The following is a 15537-nucleotide window of genomic DNA, read 5'->3' as shown; positions in this document are numbered from 1 at the left end:
ATGTAAGCACTTGCCCAATTTTATGGGCCCCAGGATTGGAAGTCAAGAGGCCACCCTTTCATTCCAGTTAGGGCTTTGGGCTTGCCCTCACAAAACCCTGGGGGCTCTCCAATGACTTGCCTCTCCCCTCCCCCTCCCCCTACTTCAGAGAGCAGAAATGTGTCAGCCTGGGTGTGTCCTTCATGGGACTTTAGGTGTACTCAAAGGTATAAATAAGCCTACTGGAGAACTGAAACCCAGTGGGTAGCTTGGAATCTAAGTTGAAACCAGCAAGGCCCTATAATGTAGAAGCAGAGTCCTCCCTCTTCCCCTGCCCACTAGGTTTACAGAGTTAAACAAGTAATATTAATGATGATACAACTGGGATTTCTATGTGCTAGGTACTATTCTAATCCCTTACCTGTGTTGATAACTCATTTAATCTTCATAAGAATCCCCTAATATAGATAATACTAGAGGCCTGGTGCACAAAAATTTGTGCACTTGGAGGGGGGTCCCTCAGCCAGGCCTATGCCCTCTTGCAGTCTGGGACCCCTCAGAGGATGTCCACCTGCTGGCTTAGGCCCGCTCCCTGGGGGATCGGGCCAAAGCTGGCAGTCAGACATCCCTCTGGCAGCCCGGGAGCCCTCGGGGGATGTCCACTTGCCAGCAGGGAGCAGGCCTAAGCTGCAGTCAGACATCCTTAGTGCTGCTGAGGAGGCAGGAGAGGCTCCCACCACCACCGCTGTACTGGCAGCCATCAGCCTGGCTTGTGGCTGAGCAGAGCTCCCCCTGTGGGAGCGCACTGACCACCAGGGGGCAGCTCCTGCATTGAGCGTCTGCCCCCTGGTGGTCAGTGTGTGTCATAGTGACCAGTCATTCTGCTGTTAGGGTCAGTTTGCATATTACCCTTTTATTATATAGAATAGAGGCCTGGTGCCTGGGTGGGGGCCGGCTGGTTTTCCCTGAAGGGTGTCCCAGATCAGGGTGGGGGTCCTGCTGGGGTGCCTGGCCAGCCTGGGTGAGGGGCTGATGGCTGTTTGCAGCTGGTCACACCCCCTTCAGGGTGGGGGTCCCCACTGGGGTGCCTGGCCAGCCTGGGTGAGGGGCTGATGGCTGTTTGCAGACTGGTCAAGCACCCCCCAGTGGGGACCTTCACCCCATGGAGGTTTGGCCAGCCTGGGTGAGGGGCTGATAGCTGTTTTCAGGCTGGCCACACCCCCTTTAGGGTTGGGGGGTCCCCACTGGGGTGCCTGGCCAGGCTAGGTGAGGGGCTGAGGGTCGTTTTCAGGCTGGCCAAGGCCCTCCCCACCCAGCAACGGAAGCTCCCAGCCTCTCCTTTTTTTCTTTTTTCTTTTTTTATTCTGGGATTTATTTACCTTCTATAATTGAAACTTTGTAGCCTTGAGAGGAGCTCAGAGCCGGCCAGGGTGGGCGGGAGGGAAGCTTGGCCCATCGCCAAGGGCAACCAAGCCTCCTGCTCTCTCCAGCTCCGTGGCCACGGCTGGCTGAAAGCAAGTATCTGGGGTTTATTTATCTTCTATAATTGAAACTTTGTTGCTTTGAGTAGAGCTCAGAGCTGGCCGCGGCAGGCAGGAAGCTTGGCTTCCTCCATCATTGGGGCAACCAAGCCTCCTGCTTGCTCCAGCTCCGTGGCTGCCGGCCGCCATCTTGGTTGGGTTAATTTGCATATAGTCGTTCTGATTGGCTGGTGGGCGTGGCTTAAGGTGTAGCAAGGGTACGGTCAATTTGCATGTTTGTCTTTTATTAGTGTAGATTCTTCCCATTCTACTGCTGAAGAAACTGAGACAGAGATGGGAAGAAATTGAATTGGCAAAGCCACCTAAAGTAGACATACTCACAAATTCCCCCAACAGATAAGCCTATATTTTACCAAGGGGCCATATCCCCTGAACTCCTACGCAAAACGCTTTGTTATTCAACCCAGAGATGTCTGCATTGAGGGTAACTCTGTGTGTGTGTGTGTGTGTGTGTGTGTACACCATGAAAAACTGTGGTCTGATTGTCAGTAAATCCAGATTTCAATCATGGTTCTATTAATCCTGGGCTCACTGCCTAGCCCTGGACAAGTCACTTTCTTTGTCTGAGCCTCAGTTTCTCCCATCTTCAAAATGGCTGGCTCCAAGCTTTCTAAACAGGACTCCATTCCCAACCTCCAAGCATCTGTGTTTGTTTGTGTGAAATGTGCTTACTGCCCCTGATGAGGAAGTGATGGGGTCAGGACAGGATTCATTTCAGGGAGAGGAGGCAGGTGGCAGGAAGCCAAATGCCTGTCTTAGTTTTAGTCCATCTGTTCATAGTGTGAGGGTGGGGTGGTGATTTTGGTGTCCCGTGGCTGTGCTCTGAGTGTGGACAAGTACCCATGTGAGCTGCTCTGGTGTGAGTGCCCTGCATGAATTCACACATTTGGAACTTTTGAAGGGAAATGGTTGCATCCCCTCCAGCTTTGAGGCTGGGGAGGAAAGAGTGGACAGCAGGGTTCCCAGCCACTCTTCTGGGAGCAAATGGATTCCCCTAAAGCTCAGAGCCCTGTCCTTTTCTGCTCACAGCTTTTCCTTGCCTCCCTACTACTTCCAGATGCAATTCACACTGCTGGCCAGGCATCCTCTCATGGTACCTGGTACACAGTAAGCACTCAATAAGTGACGACAAGAGGCATGATTGAAGCTGCCCTCACCCACTCTGTTTATCCTGTCAACACACACACACACACACACCCTGCGCAAATGATCACACTCTAAACCACCATCAGCCTTCCTGCTTCTAGGATTTTGCTCTTGCAGTTTCCTCCTCCTTCGGAATCCTGTCCACTTACCCACCTCATCTCCTGTGTTTATACCCTCTCTATTCAGGACTAACCAGCAGCTTATATTTATCTAGCACAGGGGTCCTCAAACTACGGCCCGCGGGCCACATGCAAATACAAATATTGTATTTGTTCCTGTTTTGTTTTTTTACTTCAAAATAAGATATGTGCAGTGTGCATAGGAATTTGTTCATAGTTTTTTTTTTTAACTATAGTCCGGCCCTCCAACGGTCTGAGGGACAGTGAACTGGCCCCCTGTTTAAAAAGTTTGAGGACCCCTGATCTAGCATTTACTTTGTGTCTGTAACTCTCCAAGATGGACTCTGCTGTTATCCCCATTTTACAGATGAGGAACTTGGGGCTCAAACTGCTGAGGCCCAAGATCACTGAGCTAATAAGAGCCAGTGCATATTTCTGTATCTTTAATTGTGCTTAGAAATATACACGTGTGTGCAATAATAAATAGCATAAAAGTTATAAAGCCTACATGTGAAAAATATACAGGTTTTTTGCCTATCACCCCCATGTTAGCCTTGAAGGAACAAACTGCCATGTTGTTGAGGTGGCCACATAGCAAGGACTCAGGCGGGGTCTCTAGAAGCCAAGGGAGGCCCCCAGTTAACAGAGAGCAAGAAAATGGGGATCTCAGTAACATGGCCACACGAAAATGAATTCTGCCAACAATCTGAGGGAGCCTGGAAGTCAAACTTTCCCTAGTTGAGTCTCCAGATGAAGACACAGCTGGCCAACACCTTGATTTCAGCCTTGTGGGTCCTGGAGCAGAGAACTCAGATAAGCTGTACCTGGACTTCTGACTTATAGAACAGTGAACTAATAAATGCGTGTTGTTATATATATATATGTGTATATATATTAATGGGCACATCTTATTTATTTTAAATTTTTAAAATTTTTCAGTTACAGTTGACATACAATATTTATATTGGTTTCATGTGTACAACATAGTGGTTAGACATTTATATATCTTATGAAGTGGTCACCCCAATTAAATGGGTGTTGTCGTAGGCCCCAAAGTTTGTGGAGGTTTGTTACACAACAATAGAGAACTGCAACACATATGTTGAAAAAGTTTTTTGCATAAAAATTAAGAGGCAGCTTGAGTTACTAATTTTACTCTAGTATATTTTGTCTCAGTGCAAATATTTTTGTGAAGCTCATTAAAAGTGTTATAACTTGGAACAATGATTTTTTAAAATATATTTTTATTGATTTCAGAGAGGAAGTGAGAGGGAGCAAGAGAGAGAAACATCAATGATGAGAGAGAATCATTGATTGGCTGCCTCCTGCACGCCCCCCCCCCCCCCCCTCCACTGGGGATAGAGCATGTACCGGGAATCAAATAGTGACCTCCTGGTTCATAGGTTGATGTTCAACCACTGAGCCAACTCTGGCAGGGTGGAACAATGATTTTTTCTATCTTGTTTCTTTTGCCAAAGTCATATAGTTGAAATGGAATAATTTGAATATGTGAGATATAACTCCAGGATATCTATTAACCAAAGGGCACTTCCTCCAGGAAGTTCTCTAAGATCTCTCTGGGAGAAAGTAACCTCTCTCCTCAGAGGTCCCCAAACACATTATTTTCCTGTCTCTTTGAGCACTACCTGCTCTCAGTTCACCACACACTCAGGAATGCCTAGTTACCTTCTGGAAGACAGATCCCTTTTCTGTACTTGAGAATCTCATTCAATGTAAACAGAAACATAGAGACATTATGATTCAGGGAGATAAAGTTTAGGAGAGTGAATAAGCCAGGGTGCTAGGGGAATCTAAAAAAAAGTGGGGGTGAGGAGATTCGCCCTGGCTGGTGTGGCTCATCTGGGTGTCGTCCTGTGTACCAAGAGGTTGACTGATCAATTCTGGTCAAGGGTACATGCCCAGTTGCAGCTTTGTCCCCTGTGGGGGGCTCCCTCTTTCTCCCTCTCCCTTCCTCTCTCTTTAAGAATCCATGACATTGAAGGTGTTAAGCCTGAACCATGTGGGACCCTGGGATTTCTTTGGGTAATGGAGGTATCTGGGCTCAATGGTATCTTTCAAAGATTCTGATCCATTCTCTGAATCAAGAATGTTCCCCTCATCCTTTCTCTTTGTTTTACCTACCTACCCTCTGGGCCCAGAATGGCAGCCTCAGTCTTCACCATGGCCTGCTCTCTGTCCTCAGAAGCCCTCCTATTCTATGAAATTCTCTTGGTCCAACTCCCTTGATTCCAGCCAAGAATTTACCGCCAGGAGCTTTTGGCAGAAAAACCAGGGATAGAGGTTCTGAATAGAGTGTAAATATCTATCAATTCCTGGAGTTGCCTGGAGACTCCCTGCTTATTCTCCATTGCCTGTCTGGTTTTCTGTGGATACCGCCCTCCCTTTTCTGCCAGAGGAATTCACTGGGCCTACTTTGCTCCTGGGGGCAGGACCTTACCTGTTAACCTTAAAAAAAAAGTGCCTTCTTGTAGGAGAATAAACCCTTCCACCTGTAATGGAATGGTTATTTAAACATCATTTAGTGGACTAAGTTTACAGATGAGGAAACTGAAACCTAGATGAGGGAGAAGGACTTGTGCAGGGTAACAGAAGGAAAGAATGAAAGGGAGAAGAGATAGGACAGGAACTTGAGGCTTCTACCTCCAGTTCTTACCGCTTCACACTCTCCTAGAGTTCAAATACATTCAATCTGTATTCTCTCAAAATTTAGTGTATAGCCCTAGCCAGTTTGGCTCAGTGGACAGAGTACGGTGGGGCCTTGACTTACGAGTTTAATTCGTTCTGTGACGGAGCTCGTAACTCAAATTACTCATATGTCAAATCAAAAAGTAAACGAGTGAGACACGTGATGCTGGGCTGATGTTGTGGCGTTCACTGTGATGTTCGCTGCGCCAACTAGGGGAGGGGTATCTGAAGCTGGCTCGTAACCCGAATTTTAGCTCTCAACTCAAAGCAAAAAAATCGGCCGAGAGACGGCTAGTATCTCGAAAAATTTGTTAGTCGGGACACTCGTAAGTCAAGGCCCCACTGTATTGGCCTGCAGACTGGAGGGTTCCAGGTTCGATTCCAGTCAAGGGCACATGCCCTGGTTTCGGGCTCAATCCCCAGTAGGGAGCATGCAGGAGGCAGGTGATCGATGATTCTCTCTCATCATTAATGTTTCTATCTCTCCCTTTCCCTTCCTCTCTGAAATCAATATATATATATATATATACCTAGTATGTAAAGTTAACAGAATTGTAGTATATTCATCCAATGGACTATACTAAGCATTTAAAAAAGAAATAAACTAATATCTGCAAAAAATATGGAAGGACCTCAAAACACAAGGCTGAAGAAACCAGATGCAAAAGAATAGATACCATATGATTCCATTCATATGAGCTCCTAGAACCGGTGAAAGTAATATGTGCTAACAAAGCAGATCAATAGCTGTTTGGGGGTGGTGGGAGGACCGACTACAAACGGGAACAAGGGACTATTCTGCAGTGATAGAAATGCTCGATATTTCCTGTCCATATACTAAATCTAGTTGGATGGGTGCATTTACAGCGTGTCCCCCAAAAATGTATGCACACTTTAACAGCTGATAGCTCAATTTTGAAAATGAAATGCATTTTAATAAACACTGCCTGTATAATTATTCAAAATATGTGTATACATTTTGGGGGACACCTTATATTTGTCAAAACTCATTACACCTCAACTAAGTTGGTTTAAAAAGAATAAAAAGGCAACATTAAAGTATACTTATTCAATTCAGTTAAGAAAATACAATATCATCACTGACCTACATGCACAAAATCAACATTGACCAACTCATTTGAGAAGGGCAAAATCAGCAGTTCATAATTCCCAGGTCAGATGTTTTTTCCATGTTTGAAATGAAGTTGTCACAGATTTGGGTCAGAACATCATTTTCCTTAGACTTTTTGTTCAAGAACTTCCTCTGTCATAATAACTATTCTTGATTTGAGTCAAATCAGAAAGCTACTGACTAATGCCTCCTTGATGTTTTATACAGGTGACTTATTGACTTGCCAGATTTAATTTTCCTTCTGAAGGAGCCTTCAAAGCTTTTTAGCGCTGTCCTTTAAAAAAGTATTTGCACAAGTATTAATAATCATGGCTAATATTTATTGATTGCCTTCTGTGTTCCAGGTATTCTAAAGGTTTTTCATGTAATCTCTCATTACAGTTTCACAATGATCCTGACAGGGAGCTACCCTTATTATCCACATCTTGCAGGTTCTGAAACTGAGGCACAGAGAGTTCGAGTTATCTGCCGAAGGTTTGACAGCTACTAACTGACAGACTGGGATATGAATCCTGCCAGCCTGGCTCCAGAGCCCTTACACTAAATTCCTGCATATCTAGTTGGATGGGTTCTTCAGATGACCTCTTTCCACTGAATGGACTGAGAGAGAGAGAGATTTTTGGAGGTGGGAGAAAGAGTGGTGGGGTATTGAAGGTGTTGAACACAGAGGTAAGAGGTCGGAGCCAGCTGTCCCCATTTTTCTGGGCTGCCTTGCTCAACCTCACATCGATCAGGACCCCTGGAAATATGACCCTATGGTCAATTGACTCTGGTTCTCAGCCCAGAATACTAGGGATAGGGAGCCAAGTAGGTGAGAGGTGGCAGATGAGGCTCTTTGGAATAATGCCAGGAACAGCCCAGGTGCCTCCTTCTGAGCCAGGGTGTCCTTAGGGAAAGCAGGTGAGACAAAGGGCATGACATGAATCCTCCTTTCAGACGGAGAGTCAGCCTCATTCCTTTGCCTGGGGGTGGTTGTATTATCTACCTGAAGTCGATTTTTAAAAAATTAAAACGTAGTGCTGGCTGGTTTGGCTCAGTGGATAGAATGTTGGCCTGTGGACTGAAGGATCCCTGGTTTGATTCTAGTCAAGGGCACATGCCTCCTTTTCGGGCTCAATCTCCAGCAGGGGGTGTGCAGGAGGCAGCCCATTAGTGATTCTCTCTCATCATTGATGTTTCTATCTCTTCATCTCTGAAATCAATAAAAATATTTTTAAAAATTAAAATGTTTTTTAAATGATACAACAATTTACATAAATATTGTATAAATTCCAAGCAAACTTTTTTAAAATATATTTTTATTGATGTCAGAGAGAAGGGAGAGGGAGTGACACACAGAAAGAAACATCAATGTGAGAAAGACACATGAGAGAGACACATCAATTGGCTGCCTCCTACATGTGCCCTAGAGATCAAGCTTGCAACCAAGAAACGTGCCCTTGACCAGAATCAAACCTGTGACCCTTCAGTCTGCAGGCCAACACTCTATCCACTGAGCCAAACCAGCTAGGGCAAACCTCGTTCTTTTTCACACCTGCATTGTATCCCATTGTAGTATGCATAGTATTTACCAGTCTCCTAATGAAAGATAAGTTGTTTCCAATATTTTATTACTACAGATAATACTGCAATTAATATTTTTATCCATTATTTTGCATATTATTTGTAAGAATAGCTATCAGTAGGGATTAGTAGGTTGAGATTATCTAAAAAGTTTAAGTAGCAATGTAAAGTTGATAGATATTGCCAAATAGCTTCCAGGATGTAACAATTTATACTACTTGTAAGTTATTTTGTTTCTACATAAATATATACTCTGTCCTGCAGACTCACATTTTTCACTCAGCAATATGACTTGGAGTTCTATCTATGTCAATACCTGTAGATATACCTCATTAAAGGAAAACTGTCTTACAGTTTCCCATTGTATGGCTGTTAGATAGCTTATTTAGTTGATCACTTATTGATGGGCATTTGGGTGGTTTTCAATCTTTTTGCTATCACAGACAAATGCTCTAGTGACTATTCTTGTATGACTAGAATAGATTCAGGGAAGTGAATTGTAAGATGATAGGTATACATATTTCAATTTTAAATAGATGCTGTTGAATTGCTCTCCCAAAGTATTGTACCAATTTAGACTTCTACTAATGGTGCATAAGAGCTTTAGGTTTACATTTAGGATTAGCCCATGTGCTTCCTCCTGAATCAAAGTTCAAAGTCCCAGTTATCACTGGGATCATTCAGGCCCTGATACCCAGCCCCCTATAGAATCTGAGTGGACAAGCTGAGTGTTGGGAAGGATGAACACATATGAGGGCCAGGATGTCCCCCATTAGTCAAGTGGTCACCCGATTACACAACCCTTTCCAAAGAAAAGGCTACTTTGGGAGAAAATGAGCTCTCCCTATCTCTAGAAGTGTTTGAGTGGAGGTTTGGTATCAACAAATGCACTGAGCAAATTTTACTGTGTCTAGGGTCATCGTCTTGACCCAGAGATGAGTCAAACCCAGATCCTGCCCTTTCAGAGCTTGATACTCATGGGGAAAACAGATAAGTAAACAGACAATGACATTCTGTCTACTAAGTATTGAGTTGGCCTTCCTTTTCTGAAAATATCTGGAACTTCCTGCTACACACATGGAAATGCTGATAATAAACACAATAAACATCCTTTTAAATGTACAACAGGACTTGCAATAGTTTGGATTTTAACAGACAATTGGGGAGAGGAAGCCTTGAGCTTACATGAAATTTGAGGCTCTTGATAAACTAGGACCCTTTGGGTCTACACCCACATTGAAAGAGTGGACTAGGGATAAACAAACAAACAAACAAACAAACATCTGACTACTAGCAAAGGAGACAAAAATCCGTGTGTCATATGTGTTTGTCTGGACTTGGTCTTTAGGTGGGGAAAAAACTACTTCCTGAGAATTTGAAACCACATACCTGACCTCAGTGTGTCATATTTATATCACCTGCATGACTGGGAATCCCTGAGGCTGAGAAATCAATATAAAAGGAGGCCTACTCCAAAACTCTCAGACGCCTAGCAGAGACAAATGCAAATCCCCCACCCACCCCCCATTGCAGACTACATAGGATTCCTATACATTATGTAAAGCCTTTCCAAACATTAACTAATTCGAAAGGAAAAAACTGATGAAATACACAAGGAAAAATCCACCACAAGTAAGATTCAACTAACAGAAGAATCACACTCCCAACAACTTCAGGTAACAGACAGTGACCCTTAAGTGTGGGACAGAGGTAGCTGGTAAATGCTTTCGGAGCACAGAGAAGAAACTAACTCCCTGATGGAATCAAAGTCTTCATAAAGAAGGAAACTTTAAGAATGGGCCTTGAAGGATATGTAGGACTTGGCCAAGTAAGGACAGATGCTGTTGGGAGTAGCCAGTGGGGTGTACATAGTAGAATGTACCAAGGGAATGGCTACTTATTAACTTATTTTCTCAGGTGCAAAGAGGGCAGAAACATAGAGGAAGAGGGAAGGAAGGGAGTAGGGGGATAGATCATGCTGGCCCTTCCTTTGCAAGCCATCTTAAGGACTTAGTTCTTTTTAAATATATTTTTTATTTCAGAAAGGACGAAAGAGAGAGAGATAGAAACATCAATGATGAGAATCATTGATTGGCTGCCTCCTGCATGCCCCCCACAACCTGGGCATGTGCCCTGACTGGGAATTGAACCATAACTTCCTGGTTCATAGGTCAATGCTCAACCATTGAGCCACATTGGCCAGACAGGACTTAGTTCTTAAACTAAGTGCAAAGGAAAGCCAGTGAAGGGTTTTAAGTGAGAGGTTAGTGATACTCATTCATTCATTCACTCAACAGCGGTGTTAGGGATAGAGAATGAGTTGAGAATGAAGAGTGGCAACAAGAGACTATTCAAGAGAGTACAACAGACATCTAGGTGAGAAATCCTGGTGGCTTAGAACAGGGTGGTGGCAGTGAAAATGGAGAGGAGTAGATGAATTTGATTGATATCTAGGTCAAAATTTGAAGATAGATTGTATACAAGGGATGGGGAAGTGGGAGCACAAAAACCTGATTCCCAGGTTTTTGGCTGAGCATGTGAAACATTGGTGGTGCCATTCACAGAGATAAGAAATTAAGGAGGAAGAGTGAGTTTTTGGAAGAAAGATCATGAGCTCAGGTTTAGCTATTTGGAATTTAAAGTAGCTTTGGGATATCCAGGTGGTGATGTGGTGATGTCTAAGAGGTAGTCATATATATATATGTATATATATATATATATATATAATTTATTTTTAAATTGATTTTAGAGTGTGAGGAAGAGAGAGAGAGAGAGAGAGAGAGAGAGAGGGAGAGAGAGAAACATAGATGTGAGAGAGATACATCAATCAGTTACCTTTCGTACTTGCCCCAACCAGGGGGTTTAAACTGGCAACCTAGGTATGTGCCCTGACTGGAATCGAACCCACAACCTTCTGGTGATGGGACAAGGCTCCAAACAACTGAGCCACACTGGCTGGGGCACCTTAATTTTAAAAATTTATTTATTGATTTGAGAGGAAGGGGGGGGGGAGAGAGAGATTTGTTGTTCCATTTATTGACGCATTCATTGGTTGTTTCTTTTTTTATTATTGATTTCAGAGAGCAGAAGGGATAGGGAGAGAGAGATAGAGACATCAATGATGAGAGAGAGTCATTGATCAGCTCCCTCCTGCATGCCTCCTACTGGGGAATCAGGCCCACAACCGGACATGCACATGTCCTGACCTGGAATCAAACCATGACCACCTGATTCATGAATCGATGATCAACCATTGAGCCACATTGGCCAGGCCATTCATTATTTTTTGTATGTGCCCTGACCAGGGGTCGAACCCACAACCTTGGTGTTTAGGGACTACACTCTAACCAACTGAGCTACCCAACCAAAGCTCACTTAGCATGTTTTCAAGGTTATCCATATTATAGTATGTATCAATACTTCATTCTTTTTTATTGCCCAATTACAGTCCATTGTATAGATATACCATATTTTTTATCCATTCATGGCAAATAAAATGGATATTTGTGTTGTTTCCACTTTTTGGCTATTATGAATAACTATAAATAAGCTATGAATATTTATGTACAAGTTATTTTTATTATTGTTATATTAAATCCTCACCTGAGGATATGTTTATTGATTTTAGAGAGACACCCTAACAACTAAGCTACATGACCAGAGTGACAACTCTATGTTTAACATTTTGAGGAACTACCAAACTATTTTCCAGAATGGCTACAGCATTTTACATTCCCATCAGTGATGTTATGAGGATTTCAATTTCTTAACATCCTTGTCAATACCTGTTATCGGTGTTTTATTGTAGCTATCCTAATGGGTATAAAGTGATATCTCATTGAGGTGGGTTTTTTGTTTGTTTTGTTAGTCCTCACTCCAGGATATTGTTTTCTTAAGGATATTTTTTCCCATTGATTTTAGAGTGGAAGGGAGGGGGAGAGACAGAGAGAGAGAAACATCAATATGAGAGAGACACATCAATTGGTTGCCTTCCACAAGGGCCCTGACTGAGGTACATGCCCTTCACCAGGATCAAACCCAAGACCCTGCAGTCTGCCGGCCAACGCTCTAACCACTGAGAAAACTGGCTAGGGCTCATTGAGGTTTTGATTTATATTTTCCTAATAACTAATAATGTTGAGCATCTTTTCACATGCTTATTGGCCATTTGTGTATCTTTGGAAATATATCTATTCAAATCATTTGCCCATTTTTAATCAGGTCATTTGTCATTTTATTATTGAGTTGTAAATAGTTCTTTTTTTTTAAATATATTTTATTGATTTTTTACAGAGAGGAAGGGAGAGGGATAGAGAGTTAGAAACATCGATGAGAGAGAAACATCGATCAGCTGCCTCCTGCACACTCCCCACTGGGTATGTGCCCACAACCCAGGTACATGCCCTTGACCAGAATCGAACCTGGGACCTTCCAGTCCGCAGGCCGACGCTCTATCCACTGAGCCAAACCGGTTTCGGCTGTAAAGAGTTCTTTATATATTCTGGATAATTGTCCCTAATCAGATAAATGATTTGTAGATATTTTCTCCCATTCTGTGGTTTGTCTTTTTATTACCAGAGAGCCACCCAAGTCAAAGGGGGCTGGCTCTCCCCTCCTCAGCTCTTGTCATACTCGTGAGAAAGAATTCAGACAAGTGACAGAAAGCAGTGGTGAAGCAAAGCAAGCAGATTTATTAAGGAAGCAAAGCAAGCAAACTTAATAAGAATACAATTGGATAAAGTACAAATGGACAACTCAGCTAGTCTGAGCACCCCAGGCACCTGGTAGGGGCTCAAGGGTTTTGTACTCCCCCCTCATAGATTTCAAGGTTCTCCTTTTACATTGTTGCAGCTTTTCCCAGAATTTATAAGAACATCTTGCGATTTTATCTTGCTTACTTCTTTGTTCAATGGGTGAGATAAACTCCCCCCTTTTTCCCCCTTCCCCTCCTCCTGCCCTAGTAGCTATCTTTCCTGCCTAACATCCCTTCCCCCCCCCCGCCCCCCCTCAAGTGATACCATCCAAATGCTTTGGGGGTTTTGTTGTTTGTCCCCCAGATTTCACCTGTCCTTGGGTTTAGCTGGCACAAATGTCATTAATTGGGTATTTGTTTTTATTTTCCCAGGCCAGGGTGATTTAAGCTATGTATTCTCTGGTTCGGGAAGATGTCTAGCAAGCTGGCTGCAAGCTGCCCAAACCATGTGGCTTTGTTTAATTTTCTTCTCTCAGTTTCCCCATTCCAGTTGCCCAGGAATTTTCCTAGCTTCTTACTATCCTGCCACATTTTCTTTCTTTCTTCTTTTAAAATATATTTTTATTGATTTCAGAGAGGAAAGGAGAGGGGGAGAGAGAGCAAAACATCAAAGATGAGAGAGAATCATTGATTGGCTGCTTCCTACACTTCCCACACTGTGGATTGAGCCTGCAACCTGGGCATATGACCTGACCAGGAATTGAACCATAACCTCCTGGTTCATAGGTCGACACTCAAACATTTTAATTTCTTGATAGTGTCCTTTGGAGCACAAAAGTTTTTAATTTTGATGAAGTTCAAGTTATTTCTTCTTTGGTTGCTTGTGCTTTTGGTGTTATAAGAAAACATTGCCTAACTCAAGGTCATGGAGATTTACTAGTATTTCTGTGTTTTCTAGGAGTCCTCTATGACCTTATATTTAGGTCTATGATCCATGCACACTCCTGTTTAAGAACCACTGGTTTGGGTTACATTTTCTACTTATCATGGCTAATCACTGTTCTTCCCAAAGACAATCCAAACCCTAAGAATTTTAAAGTCATTTGTTAGGATAATACAAATAATAATAAAACAGTTAACAATATATATATTGAGCACTTGCTATGTGCTAAGCATTTTACATTACATAATCTTGCTCAATCTTCACTATGTTACCTAATCTTGCTCAATCTCCTTCATTTTTCAAATGTAATATACTTTACTCGAAGATGATGTAATACATATCTCCTCCTTTTATGTAAAAGGAAATAACAACACTTGTTTTGTACTGGTCTCAGCCTGTCAATAACCAGTATTGTAGCTGGACCAGCCCTTGTGGTTCTGACTATGATTTCAAGATGCCTTTTAGCAATAACCATCAGGAAACTTTGAAAAGATAAGGTTTATTGCTTACAAGACCTGCAAGACCTGAAAATTACACAGCACACCTGGGGCCACATAGCATGGTTAAGGAGAGAGGGAGCGCGCACTCACAGGTCACAGGCCTGGGTGGCTGCTTTTATTGGGCAGTGGCCTAGAGTTTGTAGGTGAAATTTAAAACTCATGGGCTCACACTTTATTGGTGAATTTAAAAAGCAGGAATTTAAAGCCCCAGAAGAAAGCAAAATAAACAAGTAGCCCAAATGATGTTATTTAAATCAACCAATATCTCTAGAACAAAGGAGTCTCAACAGGGGGAGGCCATCTGGCTCTTAATCTAATTGTGTGACTGGCAGCGTGTTTATTCAAGATAGCTGTCTTTGAAGTGGACGCCTTGGCAATCAAAGCTTAGGACAGGTATTTGCGTAACATAAAAGAAAAAAAACCCAAGGCCAAGGCCTACGCTACACATTTACATCTTTAGGAAAGAAGGTTGTACAGACTAAGCTAATGAGTGTTAAAAGTATGGCACAATGCTTAGCAGAGCAGGGCTCAAAGGATGAGAGTGCCTTTATTCCTTCATGATCCCCTCTCCCAATGGAGACCTGCTCCTCCCAATGGTCTAGAAAGCTATCTGTTCCCGGGCTGATTTTTACATTCAGCTAGCATCCTGTTCTTTCTTTCTTCTCTCATCATGGTTTGAGATTTTATTTTTATTTGTGTTATTCTTAAGACTATCACATCTCTGCAACTGCTCTCTAAGTTCCATAAAAGCAAGAAATACAACTTTGTCATTGCAATATTCTCCAACACCCAGTATAGATCCTGGGAATGTAATGATCTTAATATATATATATATATATATATTCACTTTCTTGTTTAAAATTCTCCAAAGGCACATGCATTGCACTGTGAATGAAGCCCAAATTCCCAACCATGGCGAACAGGTCCCTACCCGATTCGCTCCTATCTGCCTCTGCATCACACCTTCTATTCTACTACTCTCTTCTTGGACCATACCTTACTTGTTCTCTTTCTTTCTGACTCAGCTTGGAAGCTCTGATTAATTTCTCATCTTTTAAATCTCAGCTTAAATGTCACCTCTTCTCAGAGCCTTCCCTGACCACCCTGTCCAGTGTTAATGTTATCATCATAATTAGGTAGTTAATATGAATAATAGGAAGAGAGCAAAGGGGAAGCCAGACGTTATAAGCATGGTCATCTGGGTAGCTTCTGCAG

This window comes from Myotis yumanensis, unplaced genomic scaffold (assembly GCF_028538775.1).
Source record: "Myotis yumanensis isolate MYYU_CA2020_CCGP unplaced genomic scaffold, mMyoYum1.0.hap1 SCAF_7, whole genome shotgun sequence".
NCBI classification, from domain to species: domain Eukaryota; kingdom Metazoa; phylum Chordata; class Mammalia; order Chiroptera; family Vespertilionidae; genus Myotis; species Myotis yumanensis.
This window is presented reverse-complemented; position numbering follows the sequence as displayed.